At 36.4% G+C, this 19088-nt stretch overlaps 1 protein-coding gene and 1 long non-coding RNA gene across 18 annotated transcripts in view; one reads left to right on the top strand and one right to left on the bottom strand.

The window, feature by feature from the left end:
• The window catches only part of nrxn1a (neurexin 1a), a 294437-nt gene that overhangs the window by 70075 nt on the left and 205274 nt on the right, over window positions 1-19088 (bottom strand). The gene's annotated exons all lie outside the window — the stretch shown is intronic.
• LOC140677624 (uncharacterized) lies at window positions 6916-7542 on the top strand. Its single transcript, XR_012049415.1, has 2 exons — window positions 6916-7039; window positions 7485-7542. It is a non-coding gene; the product is annotated as an uncharacterized lncRNA (long non-coding RNA).

Genomic DNA, 19088 nt, shown 5'->3' with positions numbered 1-19088 from the left:
TAGAATATGTTCCCCTAGTGACCAAATAACTCTAAATTAAGTCTGTTACTTAGAATATGTTCCCATAGTGTCCAAATAACTCTAAATTAAGTATGTTACTTAGAATATGTTCCCATAGTGTCCAAATAACTCTAAATTAAGTCTGTTACTTAGAAAATGTTCCCCTAGTGTCCAAATAACTCAAAATGTAGTCTTTGTTACTTAGAATGTGTTCCCCTAGTGTCCAAATAACTCTAAATTAAGTCTTTATTACTTAGAAAATGTTCCCCTAGTGTCCAAATAACTCTAAATTAAGTCTTTGTTACTTAGAATATGTTCCCCTAGTGTCCAAATAACTCTAAATTAAGTCTTTATTACTTAGAAAATGTTCCCCTAGTGTCCAAATAACTCTAAATTAAGTCTTTGTTACTTAGAATATGTTCCCCTAGTGTCTAAATAACTCTAAATTTAGTCTTTGTTGCTTGGAATATGTTCCCCTAGTGTCCAAATAACTCTAAATTAAGTCTTTGTTACTTAGAATATGTTCCCCTAGTGTCCAAATAACTCTAAATTAAGTCTGTTACTTAGAATATGTTCCCATAGTGTCCAAATAACTCTAAATTAAGTCTTTATTGCTTAGAAAATGTTCCCCTGGTGTCCAAATCACTCTACATTAAGTCTTTGTTACTTAAAATATGTTCCCCTAGTGTCCAAATAACTCTAAATTAAGTCTTTGTTACTTGGAATATGTTCCCCTAGTATCCAAATAACTCTAAATTAAGTCTGTTACTTAGAATATGTTCCCCTAGTGTCCAAATAACTCAAAATGTAGTCTTTGTTACTTAGAATGTGTTCCCCTAGTGTCCAAATAACTCTAAATTTAGTCTTTGTTGCTTGGAATATGTTCCCCTAGTGTTCAAATAACTCTAAATTAAGTCTTTGTTACTTAGAATATGTTCCCCTAGTGTCCAAATAACTCTAAATTAAGTCTGTTACATAGAATATGTTCCCATAGTGTCCAAATAACTCTAAATTAAGTCTTTATTACTTAGAAAATGTTCCCCTAGTGTCCAAATCACTCTACATTAAGTCTTTGTTACTTAAAATATGTTCCCCTAGTGTCCAAATAACTCTAAATTAAGTCTTTGTTACTTGGAATATGTTCCCCTAGTATCCAAATAACTCTAAATTAAGTCTGTTACTTAGAATATGTTCCCCTAGTGTCCAAATAACTCAAAATGTAGTCTTTGTTACTTAGAATGTGTTCCCCTAGTGTCCAAATAACTCTAAATTAAGTCTTTATTACTTAGAAAATGTTCCCCTAGTGTCCAAATCACTCTACATTAAGTCTTTGTTACTTAGAATATGTCCCCCTAGTGTCCAAATAACTCTAAATTAAGTCTTTGTTACTTGGAATATGTTCCCCTAGTGTCCAAATAACTCTAAATTAAGTCTGTTACTTAGAATATGTTCCCCTAGTGTCCAAATAACTCAAAATTTAGTCTTTGTTACTTAGAATGTGTTCCCCTAGTGTCCAAATAACTCTAAATTAAGTCTTTATTACTTAGAAAATGTTCCCCTAGTGTCCAAATCACTCTACATTAAGTCTTTGTTACTTAGAATATGTTCCCCTAGTGTCCAAATAACTCTAAATTAAGTCTTTGTTACTTAGAATATGTTCCCATAGTGTCCAAATAACTCTAAATTAAGTATTTGTTACTTAGAATATGTCCCCCTAGTGTCCAAATAACTCTAAATTAAGTCTTTGTTACTTAGAATATGTCCCCCTAGTGTCCAAATAACTCTAAATTAAGTCTTTGTTACTTAGAATATGTTCCCCTAGTGACCAAATAACTCTAAATTAAGTCTGTTACTTAGAATATGTTCCCATAGTGTCCAAATAACTCTAAATTAAGTATGTTACTTAGAATATGTTCCCATAGTGTCCAAATAACTCTAAATTAAGTCTGTTACTTAGAAAATGTTCCCCTAGTGTCCAAATAACTCAAAATGTAGTCTTTGTTACTTAGAATGTGTTCCCCTAGTGTCCAAATAACTCTAAATTAAGTCTTTATTACTTAGAAAATGTTCCCCTAGTGTCCAAATAACTCTAAATTAAGTCTTTGTTACTTAGAATATGTTCCCCTAGTGTCCAAATAACTCTAAATTAAGTCTTTATTACTTAGAAAATGTTCCCCTAGTGTCCAAATAACTCTAAATTAAGTCTTTGTTACTTAGAATATGTTCCCCTAGTGTCTAAATAACTCTAAATTTAGTCTTTGTTGCTTGGAATATGTTCCCCTAGTGTCCAAATAACTCTAAATTAAGTCTTTGTTACTTAGAATATGTTCCCCTAGTGTCCAAATAACTCTAAATTAAGTCTGTTACTTAGAATATGTTCCCATAGTGTCCAAATAACTCTAAATTAAGTCTTTATTGCTTAGAAAATGTTCCCCTGGTGTCCAAATCACTCTACATTAAGTCTTTGTTACTTAAAATATGTTCCCCTAGTGTCCAAATAACTCTAAATTAAGTCTTTGTTACTTGGAATATGTTCCCCTAGTATCCAAATAACTCTAAATTAAGTCTGTTACTTAGAATATGTTCCCCTAGTGTCCAAATAACTCAAAATGTAGTCTTTGTTACTTAGAATGTGTTCCCCTAGTGTCCAAATAACTCTAAATTAAGTCTTTATTACTTAGAAAATGTTCCCCTAGTGTCCAAATCACTCTACATTAAGTCTTTGTTACTTAGAATATGTTCCCCTAGTGTCCAAATAACTCTAAATTAAGTCTTTGTTACTTGGAATATGTTCCCCTAGTGTCCAAATAACTCTAAATTAAGTCTTTGTTACTTGGAATATGTTCCCCTAGTGTCCAAATAACTCTAAATTAAGTCTGTTACTTAGAATATGTTCCCCTAGTGTCCAAATAACTCAAAATTTAGTCTTTGTTACTTAGAATGTGTTCCCCTAGTGTCCAAATAACTCTAAATTAAGTCTTTATTACTTAGAAAATGTTCCCCTAGTGTCCAAATCACTCTACATTAAGTCTTTGTTACTTAAAATATGTTCCCCTAGTGTCCAAATAACTCTAAATTAAGTCTTTGTTACTTAGAATATGTCCCCCTAGTGTCCAAATAACTCTAAATTAAGTCTTTGTTACTTAGAATATGTTCCCCTAGTGTCCAAATAACTCTAAATTAAGTATTTGTTACTTAGAATATGTCCCCCTAGTGTCCAAATAACTCTAAATTAAGTCTTTGTTACTTAGAATATGTCCCCCTAGTGTCCAAATAACTCTAAATTAAGTCTTTGTTACTTAGAATATGTTCCCCTAGTGTCCAAATAACTCTAAATTAAGTCTGTTACTTAGAATATGTTCCCATAGTGTCCAAATAACTCTAAATTAAGTCTTTATTACTTAGAAAATGTTCCCCTAGTGTCCAAATAACTCTAAATTAAGTCTTTTTACTTAGAATATGTTTCCCTAATGTCCAAATAACTCTAAATTAAGTCTTTATTACTTAGAATATGTCCCCCTAGTGTCCAAATAACTCTAAATTAAGTCTTTGTTACTTAGAATATGTTCCCCTAGTGTCCAAATAACTCTAAATTAAGTCTTTGTTACTTAGAATATGTTCCCCTAGTGTCCAAATAACTCTAAATTAAGTCTTTGTTACTTAGAATATGTTCCCCTAGTGTCCAAATAACTCTAATTTAAGTCTGGTATTTAGAATATGTTCCCATAGTGTCCAAATAACTCTAAATTAAGTCTTTATTACTTAGAAAATGTTCCCCTAGTGTCCAAATCACTCTACATTAAGTCTTTGTTACTTAAAATATGTTCCTCTAGTGTCCAAATAACTCTAAATTAAGTCTTTGTTACTTAGAATATGTCCCCCTAGTGTCCAAATAACTCTAAATTAAGTCTTTGTTACTTAGAATATGTTCCCCTAGTGTCCAAATAACTCTAAATTAAGTCTGTTACTTAGAATATGTTCCCATAGTGTCCAAATAACTCTAAATTAAGTCTTTGTTACTTAGAATATGTTCCCCTAGTGTCCAAATAACTCAAAATTTAGTCTTTGTTACTTAGAATATGTCCCCCTAGTGTCCAAATAACTCTAAATTAAGTTTTTGTTACTTAGAATATGTCCCCCTAGTGTCCAAATAACTCTAAATTAAGTCTTTGTTACTTGGAATATGTTCCCCTAGTGTCCAAATAACTCTAAATTAAGTCTTTCTTATGTAGAATATGTCCCCCTAGTGTCCAAATAACTCTAAATTAAGTCTTTCTTATGTAGAATATGTCCCCCTAGTGTCCAAATAACTCTAAATTAAGTCTTTGTTACTTAGAATATGTTCCCCTAGTGTCCAAATAACTCTAAATTAAGTCTGTTACTTAGAATATGTTCCCCTAGTGTCCAAATAACTCTAAATTAAGTCTTTTTTACTTAGAATATGTTCCCCTAGTGTCCAAATAACTCTAAATTAAGTCTTTGTTACTTCGAATATGTTCCCCTAGTGACCAATTAACTCTAAATTAAGTCTGTTACTTAGAATATGTTCCCCTAGTGTCCAAATAACTCTAAATTAAGTCTGTTACTTAGAATATGTTCCCATAGTGTCCAAATAACTCTAAATTAAGTCTTTGTTAATTGGAATATGTCCCCCTAGTGTCCAAATAACTCTAAATTAAGTCTTTGTTACTTAGAATATGTTCCCCTAGTGTTCAAATAACTCTAAATTAAGTCTGTTACTTAGAATATGTTCCCCTAGTGTACAAATAACTCTAAATTAAGTCTGTTACTTAGAATATGTTCCCATAGTGTCCACATAACTCTAAATTAAGTCTTTGTTACTTAGAATATGTCCCCCTAGTGTCCAAATAACTCTAAATTAAGTCTTTGTTACTTAGAAAATGTTCCCCCAGTGTCCAAATAACTCTAAATTAAAGTTAAAGTTAAAGTTAAAGTACCAATGATTGTCACACACACACTAGGTGTGGTGAAATGTGTCCTCTGCATTTGACCCATCCCCATGTTCACCCCCTGGGAGGTGAGGGGAGCAGTGGGCAGCAGCGGTGGCCGCGCCCAGGAATCATTTTTGGTGATTTAACCACCAATTCCAACCCTTGACGCTGAGTGCCAAGCAGGGAGGTATGGGTACCATTTTTTAGTCTTTGGTATGACTCGGCCGGGGTTTGAACTGACAACCTACCGATCTCAGGGCGGGCACTCTAACCACTAGGCCACTGAGTACTTAGAAAATGTTCCCCTAGTGTCCAAATCACTCTACATTAAGTCTTTGTTACTTAGAATATGTTCCCCTAGTGTCCAAATAACTCTAAATTAAGTCTTTGTTACTTAGAATATGTTCCCCATACTAAAGTGTTACCAAAAACATATAACTTTGTCTTGAATTTGAAAACATTTATTTTATTTTTTTTCACTAAAGAAGGGTTGGGTGAATGCGCATATGAAACTGGTGGGGTTCAGTACCTCCAACAAGGTTAAGAACCACTGCTCTATACGTCCCACGTATTTACATGAACTGGGGCAGTACTCCACTAAACCTCATGGTGGCACTATACACACGCAGCGAGTGAACGGTGAGCTCTCCAAGGTGCTGATGTCTTCCTCCACCCGCACACCACATAGTCCACTGCACATTTGACAGCCAGAAGCCACGCCGTCCCCACCCGCCAACCTCGATGCACACCAGCCTGACAAGAACGCACATGCGCAGTCCTCCAACACCCCCACCCACACCCCCACCTTTCCCTCCAAGCCTTGTTGGTTTGAGCGAGTCTGCTAACAGTGACCTATTGGAGGTAATGACGGGGGAGGCGAGAAGTAAACTGACCCGAACAGAGTCTGCTGCAGAAAATGTCAAGCATCACTCTCGGGCTCCCACACACACACACACACACACACACACACACACACACAGTCAATCACACACACAGGTGGCGAGGCAAACAGGCGGGCTGACACGGAAACACAATTAAAGGCGAGGGGCGGATAGCAAATGGACGCAGAGCCATGTAAAGCGCGTGTGTTTGTTTAGGTACACAGGCGCTGGGCTCCCCTGGGGAGCCTCAGCTGTGCTCTGGGCATGAGCATCTCGTCCTGTTACTATGGATCACTGCCCTGCACTGAGGGGAGGAGAGAAAATGTGTATGTGTGTGTGTGTGTGTGTGTGTGTGTGTGTGTGTGTATGCGCTTTTCCCCTCCCTCTCCTCTTTTTTTCATAGGAATGCTATAAAGAATGGAGACAGGCTGACGTGAGACCGATGCAGTGATCTGTGTCAACCTGGGAACAGAGAGAAGCACAAACACACACATTTGCACACACACATGGAGGGGGTTTTTGGGTCAGTGAGCGCCGCAACATGGTGAGCAGGACTGATGCCGGGCTGGACGAGAAATCGATGCTCGGTGCTGCAGAAGCAGGGGAGGCGAGGGCTGTTGGTTTAAGATGCAATAGTAATCGCATCCATTAACAGACGTGCAGCAAATGCGTATTTGGGCCACGCCGGAGAGAAAAAAAATAACACTGAGTCTGAAAATGTTTCTGATAATACAATAAATAAAAGGTTTACTATCAGAATTAAGTCACAATATTACAAGAACGTTTGTTTTATTTTATTTTATGAGAATTAAATTGCAGATTTAGTATAAAAACATGTTTTTTACTTGGACATAAGGTTGCAATATTGCAAGAATTATCTTGAATTTTATAATAATAATAATAATAATACATTTTATTTATAAGGCGCCTTTCTGGGCACTCAAGGACACCGTACAAAATCGAAACAATAAAATCAAATTGGATAAAAACAACAATAATAACAACAACAAAGATAGAGAAGAAAAGATGATTACAATGAATAAGCAGGTGTGTTTTGAGTCTTGATTTGAAGAGGGATATTGAGTCTAAGTTACGAAGGTCTGGTGGCAAAAAGTTCCAAAGATGTGGGGCATTATGGCATTAACTTGCAATTTTAGAACAAAAAAAAGTTATTTTTCTAAATGAATAAAGCTGTAATATTATGAGGTAAACAATGAGGAATAAAGTTGCAATATTACAATACCTATTTCTAAAATTAAATTGTAATAAAAGAAAAACTCACTAAAAATATGATGTTATAAAAATATTGCTAATAGAATAATGTTGATTAAGAAAATTTAAATCTTTACCGGAAAACGTATAAACAATGCAGTGGGCTTACGACTTTTAATTTTTTATTTTTTTTACTTTTTGTGATATTATAAGAAAAAATGTTTTTCAATGATAATTAAGTCAAAATATTACAAGAATGTTTGTTTTATTTTATTTTATGAGAATTAAATTGCAGATTTTGTATAAAAATATGTTTTTTACTTGGACATAAGGTTGCAATATTGCAAGAATTCTCTTTAATTTTATGACACTTATCTTGCAATTTTAGAACAAAAAAAAAAGTTATTTTTCTAAATGAATAAAACTGTAATATTATGAGGAAAACAATGAGGAATAAAGTTGCAATATTACAAGACCTATTTTTAAAATAAAATTGTTAATATGAGAAAAACTCACCAAAAAATATTATGTTATGAATATATTGCTAATAGAATAATGTTGATGAAGGAAATTGAAATCTTTACAGGAAAACGTATAAACAATGCAGTAGTGAAGTGAATTATATTTATATAGCGCTTTTCTCTAGTGACTCAAAGCCCTTTTACATAGTGAAACCCAATATCTAAGTTACATTTAAACCAGTGTGGGTGGCACTGGGAGCAGGTGGGTAAAGTGTCTTGCCCAAGGACACAACGGCAGTAACTAGGATGGCAGAAGCGGGGATTGAACCTGGAACCCTCAAGTTGCTGGCACGGCCGCTCTAACAACCGAGCTATACCGCCTCAGTAGGCTTACGACTTTAATTTTTTTTTTTTTTTTTTTTTTACTTTTTGTGATACTATAAGAAAAATATGTTTTTCAATTGGAATTAAGTCACAATATTACAAGGAAGTTTATTTTATTTTATGAGGATTAAATTGCAGATTTAGGATAAAAACATGTTTTTTATTTGGACATAACAAGGTTGTAATATTGCAAGAATTTGCTTATATTTTATGAGACTTGTCTTGCAATTTTAGAACAAAACAAAAAGTTATTTTTCTAAATGAATAAAGCTGTAATGTTATGAGGAAAAACAAAAAGGGTATAAGTTGCAATATAACAAGACTTATTTTTAAAACAAAATTGTAATATGAGGGGTAAAAACTCACAAAAAATATAAGGTTATGAAAATATTACTAATAGAATAATGTTGATGAAGGAAATTTAAATATTTACAGGAAAACATAAACAATGCAGTAGCTTACAACTTTTTTTGAATTTACTTTTTTTTTACTTTTTGTGATATTATAGGAAAAATATGTTTTTCAATGAGAATTAAGTCACAATTTTACAAGAAGGTTTATTTTATTTTAGTACAATTAAGTGTCAGTGTCAGGATAAAAACAAGTGGTTTTATGACATAATAAAACTCCAGAATATGGTTGCAATATTGCAAGAGTTTTCTTTAATTTTATGACAATTATCTTGCCATTTTAGAATTAAAACAAATTTTTACTACATAAAAAAATTTTTTTTTTTAAATGAATAAAGCGGTTAGAAAAACAAACATTAATTTTACAGGAATAAAGTCATTTTAAAATAATTTTTAAAATAAAAGTGTAATATGAGGGGGAAAAAAGAACGAACTAAAAAAAACAACAACGCATAATATTATGAGAATATTGCCAATAAAAGAATACAGATAAAGAAAACATGCAGTAAGATTTTTTGGAACTTTATCCACATCATAATGAATTGTTTTGGAAATGTTTTCACAATTTTGTCGCAATTTTAGGATACAAAATATTTCTCTGACTACATAATTTTTTTTTTCTATTGTCATATTCTGAAAAAAAAAAAAAAATTATCACAAGAATAAATTGTACATTTTAGTGATTGGACTCAGAGATAAAAAAAACAAACATGTTAGAATATTGTTGTTAAACTGAATATGCAAGACGGATAGTGTAATTTTACGAGAAAAGTACAAACATTAATACAGTATTTTTAGTTTATTCTCATTTTATTGTGACTTTTCCCCCTCTGCAATACTACAAGATTATGTCGCGATCTTACTATGCAAAAAAAGTTGTCTTATTTCCAGGCCAGTCAAAGTTAACGTGTTATCGCACGCAATTAATCGCATTATCATGTAGATGTAATGTAGATTTATTTTGACCACACTTGCTACTGTACCTGACCAGTGGAAAGTGCAAAGATACATTTTAAGACTTATACTTCCTTTTGATTGTCATTCAAATTTGAACTTTACAGTACAGATAAGAACGACATTTCGTTGCATTAGCTCATGGTAGTGCAGGATAAAAGAGCAATAAAGTGCAGATATAAATAAATAGGTTACTGTACAGATAAATATATTGCACTTTTGCATATGCATCCACGTTTATGGATGTATTATGAGACCACTCCCACTGGTGTGGTCCCTGGCAAATTTAGCTGCAAAATACACCTGGACGTGACTTTACATCAGAATTCTTACTGAGTTTTTCAAAACGTGTGTATAGCAATTGCATTTTGTCAAAACAGAGTTCATTGAAATTATGCAAGCAAGTTTTTGACTGAGATCAATCGTGATTAATCAAAATTCAAAACTTTTTTTAATTAAAATAATCATTTGCTACATGAAAATAAAGACGTTTTTCGTGCAAAAAACCCTAAAATTTTACAAAAATAAAATGAGAACATTCGGTTGGAAAAAAACGACTCACTGAGGACCTAATAAGACACCATACCTGCCAACTTTTGAAATCAGAAAAACCTAGTAGCCAGGGTCCAGGGGCCGCAGGCCCCGGTAGGTCCAGGACAAAGTCCTGGTGGGGGTTCAGGCTTCGCCCCCCCCGACGCAAAATGATTATTAGCATTCAGACAGGTTAAAATGTTGCTAAAACCATCACTTTTCTATCAGTCACAGTGACTTTTCAAAACAAAAATATTACAGCAAAAATCATATGGGTTGATTGACATGTTTATTCTGTAAGCGAACTTCAATAGTTTGAAATTATTTTGACAGTTAATGCCAGTTATCCTGTCAACCTTTCACAAGACTTCAATTTGTTAATTGAAAGTATAAACAGTATAAACACTTTTTACAGTAAACAAATGGTAAAACAGTACTAAACAATTCCATTAAAAAAAAAATTGGTGTCATTATTAACTTTCTGTCCAAGCTTGTATAATCTACTGCCTTGTTCAATTGTAAAAAAATATTCTGTGCCTAAAATTCACATTTCTATCACAATTATCATACTGTAAACATGATAAGCTAACTTCATTAAAATTAATAGTCCTGTCAATAGCATGGAATTACAATTCAAATGTAGTTTTTTTGTAAGCCATTCAAAAGAATTCAAAATATGAAAAATTAATGAAAATTAATTTAAGCCATCAGACACTTGAAAAGTGGCACATCACATCTCGAATGTAATCATTTTAACTTTTCAACAGAAATAGCACTGCAAAAATATTAAGGACATACTTCTGTATTTTGGTAGTTATGCTGTCAACATTTAACAAGATTTCTTCAACTTGGACTTGAAAGCATAAATAGTATAAACACTTTTAACAGTATAACAGTACTAAACAATTCCAATAGATAACATTGGTGTCATTACCTTTTTGTGGCTAAAATTCGAAAAACGTTGAAAGTTTTCCACTTGTATCGCTAGCAACGGCATTAGACTTGTGTTCTTTTGTCCCAACGTGGTCTTTCACATCGCTAATTCCTCCGTGTCTGATCGAAAAATCTTGTCTGCACAAGGTGCAATTCGCGTAGTTTTCACCCTTTTTGGAACGGATAATTATTCCCGGATAGGCTTTTGAATATTCTTCACGGAATGACTGCAGTTTTCTTTTCGGTTTAAGACTCGTTTGCGATTTTTCTCCGGCTGATTCCATGATCGTTCGCTCGTTTGGAAACAATGGCAACTGGTGCCTCGTGCTTGGCAGCGGTGCTATAAATAGCCTCGCGCATGGCATTCGGAATGGCTCGAGAAGTTACGGGAAGCAGTGTCGATTGTCATTGTTGTTACGCGATTTCGTGAATAAAACTTTTTAAAAAAAATTGTTTTTTTAATTAATGAAAAAACGTATTTTTTATCACTGCAATCGTAACCCGGAATAGGTTGATGAAAACCGTACTAATTACGGGAAAACCGGAGTAGTTGGCAGGTATGAGACACTTTCGCCATCAGAGGAGGAAAAATGTAATTTTTCTATCTGCCATACCGAGTTATTTTATTCGGGTGCTGAGTCGGCCATTTCGCTGGCACCTCGCTGGTAAATACACTTTTCATCCCCGCTGAATATCAGATGTATAATTTATTGTTATGCACGGAAGCATGTAAGAGGGCTGGGGGGTACGAAGTGGCAGCGCGCCGAAACGTTCATTCAAGACGAGCAAGTCTAAAATTGGCCAGCGGTATGGATTCTGCTCAGTGCGGCTAGCAACGTTTCTATGGCAACTGCAGTCGTCCATTTCACCACCTCCTTGCCGTCACAGAGCATTTGTCTCTCCCCCTCTCTCTCCCTTTCTCCGTGGTCGTGTTCAGACAGACAGGCAGAAGCGCCACGCGAGGGAATGAAATTTCATCGGGGATTCGCCGCAGCATGACCAGAAAAACACACACACACACACGCACACACACACACACACACACAGAAAATAATTAAAGTGTTCCCAAAAAGAGCCAAACAAATAATGCCTCTACAGGCACGTGTCGGAATGTTCAGCAGGTGCAGCAGACATTTTCGGAGTAATGAACTGGCTGGCGATGCTATCTCACATCTAATTTTAACCCAGGCTGTGTCTCCAATGGAATACTTCAGTCAGTGAGCTTCAAAAAGTATACTGTGTGTGCACACGGTGTACTTAGTCCCTGAAGATGGTCATTATGTCCTAAATCCAGAACTGTTGTTGAAATATTTACCCACCTCTTCTTCCCCTTCCCTTTTTAACTGTGAACTGCAATTACCACTTGAGGTAGTCCCTCCCCTGACGATACGTACCCAAGATGGCGGCTAATGCTGGTTTTGCAAGCTCATTTGCAGCTATTCTTTAAACTAGAGATGTCCGACATTCCGATATTTTCCAACTCTTAATTATCAACCGATACCGATATATACAGTGGTGGAATTAACACATTATTATGCCTAATTTTGTTGTGATGCCCCGCTGGATGCATTAAACAATGTAACAAGGTTTTCCAAAATAAATCAACTCCAGTTACGGAAAAAAAATATTGTAGCGTCCCGGAAGAGTTAGTGCTGCAAGGGCTTCTGGGTATTTGTTCTGTTGTGTTTATGTTGTGTTACGGTGCGGATGTTCTCCCGAAATGTGTTTGTCATTCTTGTTTGGTGTGGGTTCACAGTGTGGCGCATATTTATAACAGTGTTAAAGTTGTTTATACGGCCACCCTCAGTGTGACCTGTATGGCTGTTGACCAAGTGTGTTTTGCATTCACTTGTGTGTGTGTGAATAGCGTGACTGGGCCGGCATGCAAAGACAGTGCCCTTAAGGTTTATTGGCGCTCTGTACTTCTTCCTACGTCCGTGTACACAGCGGCGTTTTAAAAAGTCATACATTTCACTTTTTGAAACCGATACCGATAATTTCCGATATTACATTTTAAAGCATTTATCGGCCGATAATATCAGCAGTCCGATATTATCGGACATGTCTACTTTAAACACAAGTACAGTCTCCAATACGAGGACGCTAGATTCTAGGGATGTCCCGATCCAGGTTTTTGCACTTCCGATCCGATACCGATATTGTTTTTGCATTTCCGATCCGATACCAATACTGACCGATATGCGCAGAGGACGCTTGAGCAGTTTGCAATTGCACAGGCGCGCACCTTAGAGAGAACGTTGGTCACACGGCTGCGCTAGCATCACAGCTAACGTTAGCCATGCTGCTACCTCTCTGCTCGGGGAGGATGTATACGTATGTGACGTATGACGTGACAGTATGTGACGTGTGTCGTGACAGTATGTGACGTGTGTAAGAAGTTGCGCTTGCTGTCTGTAAGAGGGAGACACAGGAAAGAGTGAGAAGAGCCTGTCGTGTAATGCCAGCAGCTAAAAGCAACTGCGTGAGAATTCACAGACCTGTGGATGTGTTGAAGGTGTGCTGGAAAATGCGGAACGGAAATTAGGGAGCAGCAGAAAAGTGGAATGTATTATTTAAATCGGTGCGTTGGAAAACACGGACCGGAGTTTTTTTTAAACTGGATCTGGATCGGCATTTTCCCATGCCTTGCCGATACGCAATTTTTGGCAAATATCGGCAGCCGATTTGATCCAAATATCGGATCGAGACATCCCTACTAGATTCTACCAAGAAAACTGTTTTTGACCTCAAGGCCCAGATGTTCCACTACAGAGGGAACCCGGTGCCCGCAGAAATATGAAGTCAAAAGTTAAAGTCCCAACGATTGTGACAAACACACTGGGTGGGGTGAAATGTGTCCTCTGCAATCGACCCATCCCCATGTTCACCCCCTGGGAGGTGAGCAGGAGAGTGCGCCGCGCTCGGGAATCATTTTGGTGATTTAACCCCCACATGAATGCCATGAATTGATTAACGTGGAGCCTGACTTAAAGAAGTTGAATAACTTATTCGGGTTTTACCATTTAGTGGTCAATTGTACGGAATATGTACTGTACTGTGCAATCTACTAATAAAAGTTTAAATCAATCAATCAATCAAAATTCCAACCCTTGATGCTGAGTGCAAAGCATGGAGGCAATGGGTCCCATTTCTTGTAGTCTTTGTGTCAGGTTTGTCACTGACAGTTTAGTTATGTTTTGAGTTTTTCCTCTGTTTGTCTTTATTTCCTGTCGGCGCTCTTATTTTGGTTATTTCCTACTTGTCTCCCTGAGTGCTGTGTCCCCTCAGCTGTGGCTGATTGGCATCTGGCCACACCTGGTGTCAATCAGCCAGCTGCTATTTAAACCTGCCTTCTCCTCCAGTCATTGCTGGATTATTGTCGTTCCTACCTGTCATTGTCATTTTCATTACTACCTGTCTTGATACTTGCCGATGTAGCTCTGTCTACTTTTGTTTCACTCTGCTCCTGTTCCTAGTTCCTTCGTGTCACAGTAAGTGTTTTTGTTTCTTATCCAAAGTTAGCCTCTGTGCTATTTTAGTTCATAACCAAGTTTGTTCTCCGCCTTGTGCGCGCCTTTTGTTATTACCCTTTTGTTTGTTGTTTTGCCTTAGTGTTTAATTAAATCATGTTTTCTTGCACAATGCCTTCCGCCTTCTCTGCATCTTGGGGTTCGGCACCTACAAACTCTGACACTTTGGTATGACTCGGCCGGGGTTTGAACTCACAACCCCCCAGTCTCAGGGCAGACGCTCTAACCAATGAACAATGAATTAGTAATCTTACTCTTGATTCTAATCATGTTCAATAATTACATCAAACCTACTTATAGTGTAACGAGTTAAACCTTGTCAAGTGATATGAAAGCATGTGTTAATCACAAAGATTATTATCAAGGCTGAAGTCAGGCTGATTACAAAAATAATTACTAATCTAAGATATCGCAAAAGACGGGACTGATGGAAAATAAATGTACATACAATTACACAGTGCAAAAATAAATACATTCTAATTAAATTAATTATTAATAATAATATATATGTTTCTTAAATAAATTGTCAATAAAAATTAAGTGCAAATGAAAATACAGCTTCACCAATTTGGTCATAATTTTTGTGCTTAAGAAACTTCTCTTTGACTTCATCTTTTGAGGTTGTCATTACTGCCACAAGTGGAGGAAGAGTGTATTACAACTGTTGAAAAACAGATACTTTTTGGAATTAAGAAACACTGACTTGGAGGATTGTAAAATTCTCCATGTCAACTCAGAACAACAAAATACACAAGTTGAAAAATGCTCCGGCTGTGGTTTATATTTCAACATCACTGATTGACTCATTTAGCTGTCAATCAAAAAGGGATTCAGCTTCAGACAGAGCATCCAATCATCATGCGATGGTACTTTGTGCCATACTACAAAGCCGAGCATTCATCCAATGACTGTCGAGTTTGGCTGCTGTGAAACAACCCACTCTATGCTCCCCCACTGAAGTCAATGGAAGCTCCGCTTCAACACTGTTTTTTGCACTGTGACACCACAACAATGAATAAGAAGAAAGTCAGGTCAGCTGTCACAAAAGTAGCTGATTCTGAACAAAAGTTGAACTAAATCTAGTGCATACTCAGTCAGAAAATGTAAACACAAAAGAAGTACTTGACCACTTACGTTTTTTGACATTTTAGGGGAAGCTAAGCTTTGCTTGCAGTCTTTGAGCAGACGTCACTGGTGTGCAGCAAGGGTGTAGAGATGTGACCTTCGCGAACGAATAAAGTCTTTTAAACGTCTCTTGAAAATGAACGATGAGAACCGATTCCCAGTTGTGAGCCGTTGGTTTGGGATACGTTTTTTTTAATGCACATGCAAATTTAGCATGGGCAATTGCCCACTCTGCACATCCGTGCCACTGTAATGGTAACTGGACCAGAAAATGAGTAAGAGTTAAAGGAAATGCAACAGCAATTTAATTAACTTTTAAAAAAATAAAGAAATATATGTATTTTTACATGTAACATATATGTATATATATCTATTTTAAATCATTATTTTTTTAAATTGTATTTATTTACTATTTTATTCATTTATTTATTTTTATTTTTATTCACTTTTCGGGTTCATTATAGTAGTACACACATTAGGTGTGATAGTACAAGTTTGTACTCACATTTTTATGTCCTAATTTTACAGCCTTTTTTAAAATACAATAATGCATTTCATTCTTACTTGTTATTTGTGTACATTTTTAAAATGCTACTTTTTTTTTTCGGTGTGGGAAAATTCAAATTATAGATGTCACTGCCAAAGCATGGAAATATGTCACCGCCTTATGGAATGTTTACAATGAAAACACCCCAGAAAATTTAATTATAGCCAATATTTTAGAAAATAATTCCCACCAAAAGAGTAATATTTGTGTAAATTAAAGTATTCTGATCTAAATCTTATTGCATAACTCAGTGTTTTTTTAACCATTGTGGGCCGCGAGCCCCGCCAAAAAATGTCTGTTTTTCAGCTGTGGTCCGTATGAGTCGCAGCGGTACTCACTTGTAATACACCTTTCCACCACTTGTGGCAGTAATGACAATATCAAACAAACAGAATAAGTCTGGAGCTTAAAGTCAAAGAGAAGTTTCTGAAGCACAAAAAAATATGACTAAAGTGGCAAAGATGTATTTTCATTTGCACTTTATTTTAGTATCCGTTTATTTGAGAAACATGAATATCATTATTATTTATTATTAATTTAGTTAGAGTATGTTCATGTATCTTTCACCAGTCCCTTCTTTTGCAATATATTTAGTTAGAATTTTTAGGTTTATCCTGTTAAACTATAAGTAGGTTAGATATGATTATTGAATACGATTAAAATCAATATTAAGATTACACCTTTTTTTGAACGGCTCTTTGAAAGGAATGGCTCCCTTCAAAGAGCCATAAATCCCATTTCTAGAATGTAGTGGAAGGGGCAGGACGAACTCGAGCAGTTGCATTCCACAATTAATTAAAAACTTACATATTGTCAATTTGAGTCCTTAGTAATTAGGTACTATAGTACTGCCGGCTTCCCAGCATGCCTTGCGGCACATTTCTGTAAACTTACTAAAGTTGTGTTCATACAGTGCATCCAGAAAGTATTCACAACACTTTACTTTTTCCACATTTTGTTATGTTACAGCCTTATTCCAAAACGGAATACATTCAAATTTGTCCTCCAAATTCTACACACGATATCCCATTATGACAATGTAAAAAAGCTTTTTCTTTAAAAGGAAATTTAAAAAAAAATCACCCGTACATAAGTATTCAGAGCATTTGCAATTCCAGCCTCAAGTCTTTTTGAATACGATGCCACAAATTTGGCACACCTATATTTGGGCAGTTTCACCCATTCCTCTTTGCAACACCTCTCAAGCTCCATCAAGCTTGATGGGAAGTGTTGGTTTTCATTCAGGATGACTCTGTACACTTCTGCATTCATCTTAGTCTAGTCAGGGAGGTGACCGAGAACCTGATGTTCACTCTGTCAGTATTCCTTTGTGGAGAGAGGAGAACCTTCCAGAATCGCAACCATCTCCGCAGCAATCCGCCAATCAGGCCTGTTTGGTAGAGTGGCCAGTTCTTCGTAAAAGGTTTGCTAAAATGCTCCTGAAAGACTCTCAGACCATGAGAAACAAAATTCTCCAGTCTGATGAGACAAAGATTGAACTATTTGGCATGTTTGGAGGAAACCAGACACCATTCATCACCAGGCCAATACCATCCCTACAGTGAAGCGTGGTGGTGGCGGCATCATGCTGTGGGGTTGTTTTTCAGCGGCAGGGACTGGGAGACTAGTCAGGATAGAGGGAAAGCTGAATGCAGCAATGTACAGAGACATCCTAGATCGTATGTGTCAAAGTCAAGGCCCACGGGCCAAATACGGCCCGCGAATGAATTATCTATAGATGATATTTGATTAGTATTAGAACCGGCCCGAAGGCCACAGCTGCCTGCTGCAGTTTTGCACGCAAAATTATTCCATCAGTGTTGGCGCTAGGAATTTTCAAAATGGGGTCCCAGGGACCCCATCAGGTCATAAAAATTGGGTCCTACAGTACATTTTTGGGGTCCCACTTTTATGTAAGCTTTTTGAAAACAAATATAAATGTATGCATTATGCTGTTATATCTCACATTCTATATTGTGTTTTGGAAAAATGTCATAAACGTAATTAATTAAATTAATTAAATTAATTAAATTAATTAAATTAATTAATTAATTTAAAAAAAAAAATACAAAAGAAAACACATTTTTAAGCATATGTAAATTATTCACTTTCTTCTTTCCTTCATGGATATAAACTTTACCGCTGCCGGTACTTTTTTCTATATTTTTATTGTAATATTTTCAGAATGAGTTTTGTCTAGATTTAGCCAAAGTAAGACAAAGAAAACAATCCGAAGATGTCTTTATTTTGTAGTTTTAATGTCATGATTTTAGTAGTCCGGCCCGCGTGTGCACAGATTTTCCTCCATGCGGCCCCTGAGCTTAAATGAGTTTGACACCCCTGTCCTAGATGAAAACCAACGCCTACCATCCAACCCGATGGAGCTTGAGAGGTGCTGCAAAGAGGAATGAGCGAAGATGCCCAAAGATAGGCGTGCCAAGCTTGCGGCGTCGTATTCAAAAAGACTTAAGGCTGTAATTGCTGCCAAAGGTGTCACGGCGCGGATTCGAACCCGCTTCCCTCCTGCAACTGAGTGTCACAGTTCCTCCTCTGGCTGCTCGCCCCCGCTCACGCTGAGCACAGCACGCCCACGCAGCGACAAGCCTTCAGACAATCAGCAATCTGCACACCTGGGACTTCTGAGGGCGAGTTGGATAAAGGACCAGTGGACCCAAGGATCCATGCGGGAACTTAGTTACCTCTTTGTGTACCGTAAGCCTTATACTCTCTCTCTGCATTTTTTTCCCTCCGTGTTTCTGACGTCCGTGTTGCTCTCCCGCAGTGCCTTCCCGAGTCTTCCCCTTCGAGTTCTCCCGTTGTTTCCCCGGTGTTTTGGACTGCCTTCGCCTGGACTCGGAGCTAGTCTCTTCTCTACTGCCCTGGATCATCTGCCTGCCCCTCGGACTGCCTTGTTCCTTCGCTCTCGACAACACTTGGTAACACACACTTCAGTTAACCTTACACAGCCTCACACATACACACTCCTGGGTTTTGTCACACACTCCATTTCCTTAGTTTAGTTTATTAGTTAGTGTTGTTTATTATTATTATATATATTGACTATATATATATAATAAATGATTGAACATTACTGCCCCCTGGTGTCTGAGCCGTCATCTCTCCTCTGTAAACCACAACAAAAGGTGCATCAACAAAGCATTGAGCAAA

This window comes from Nerophis lumbriciformis, linkage group LG39 (genome assembly GCF_033978685.3).
Source record: "Nerophis lumbriciformis linkage group LG39, RoL_Nlum_v2.1, whole genome shotgun sequence".
NCBI classification, from domain to species: Eukaryota; Metazoa; Chordata; class Actinopteri; order Syngnathiformes; family Syngnathidae; genus Nerophis; species Nerophis lumbriciformis.
This window is presented reverse-complemented; position numbering and strand designations above follow the sequence as displayed.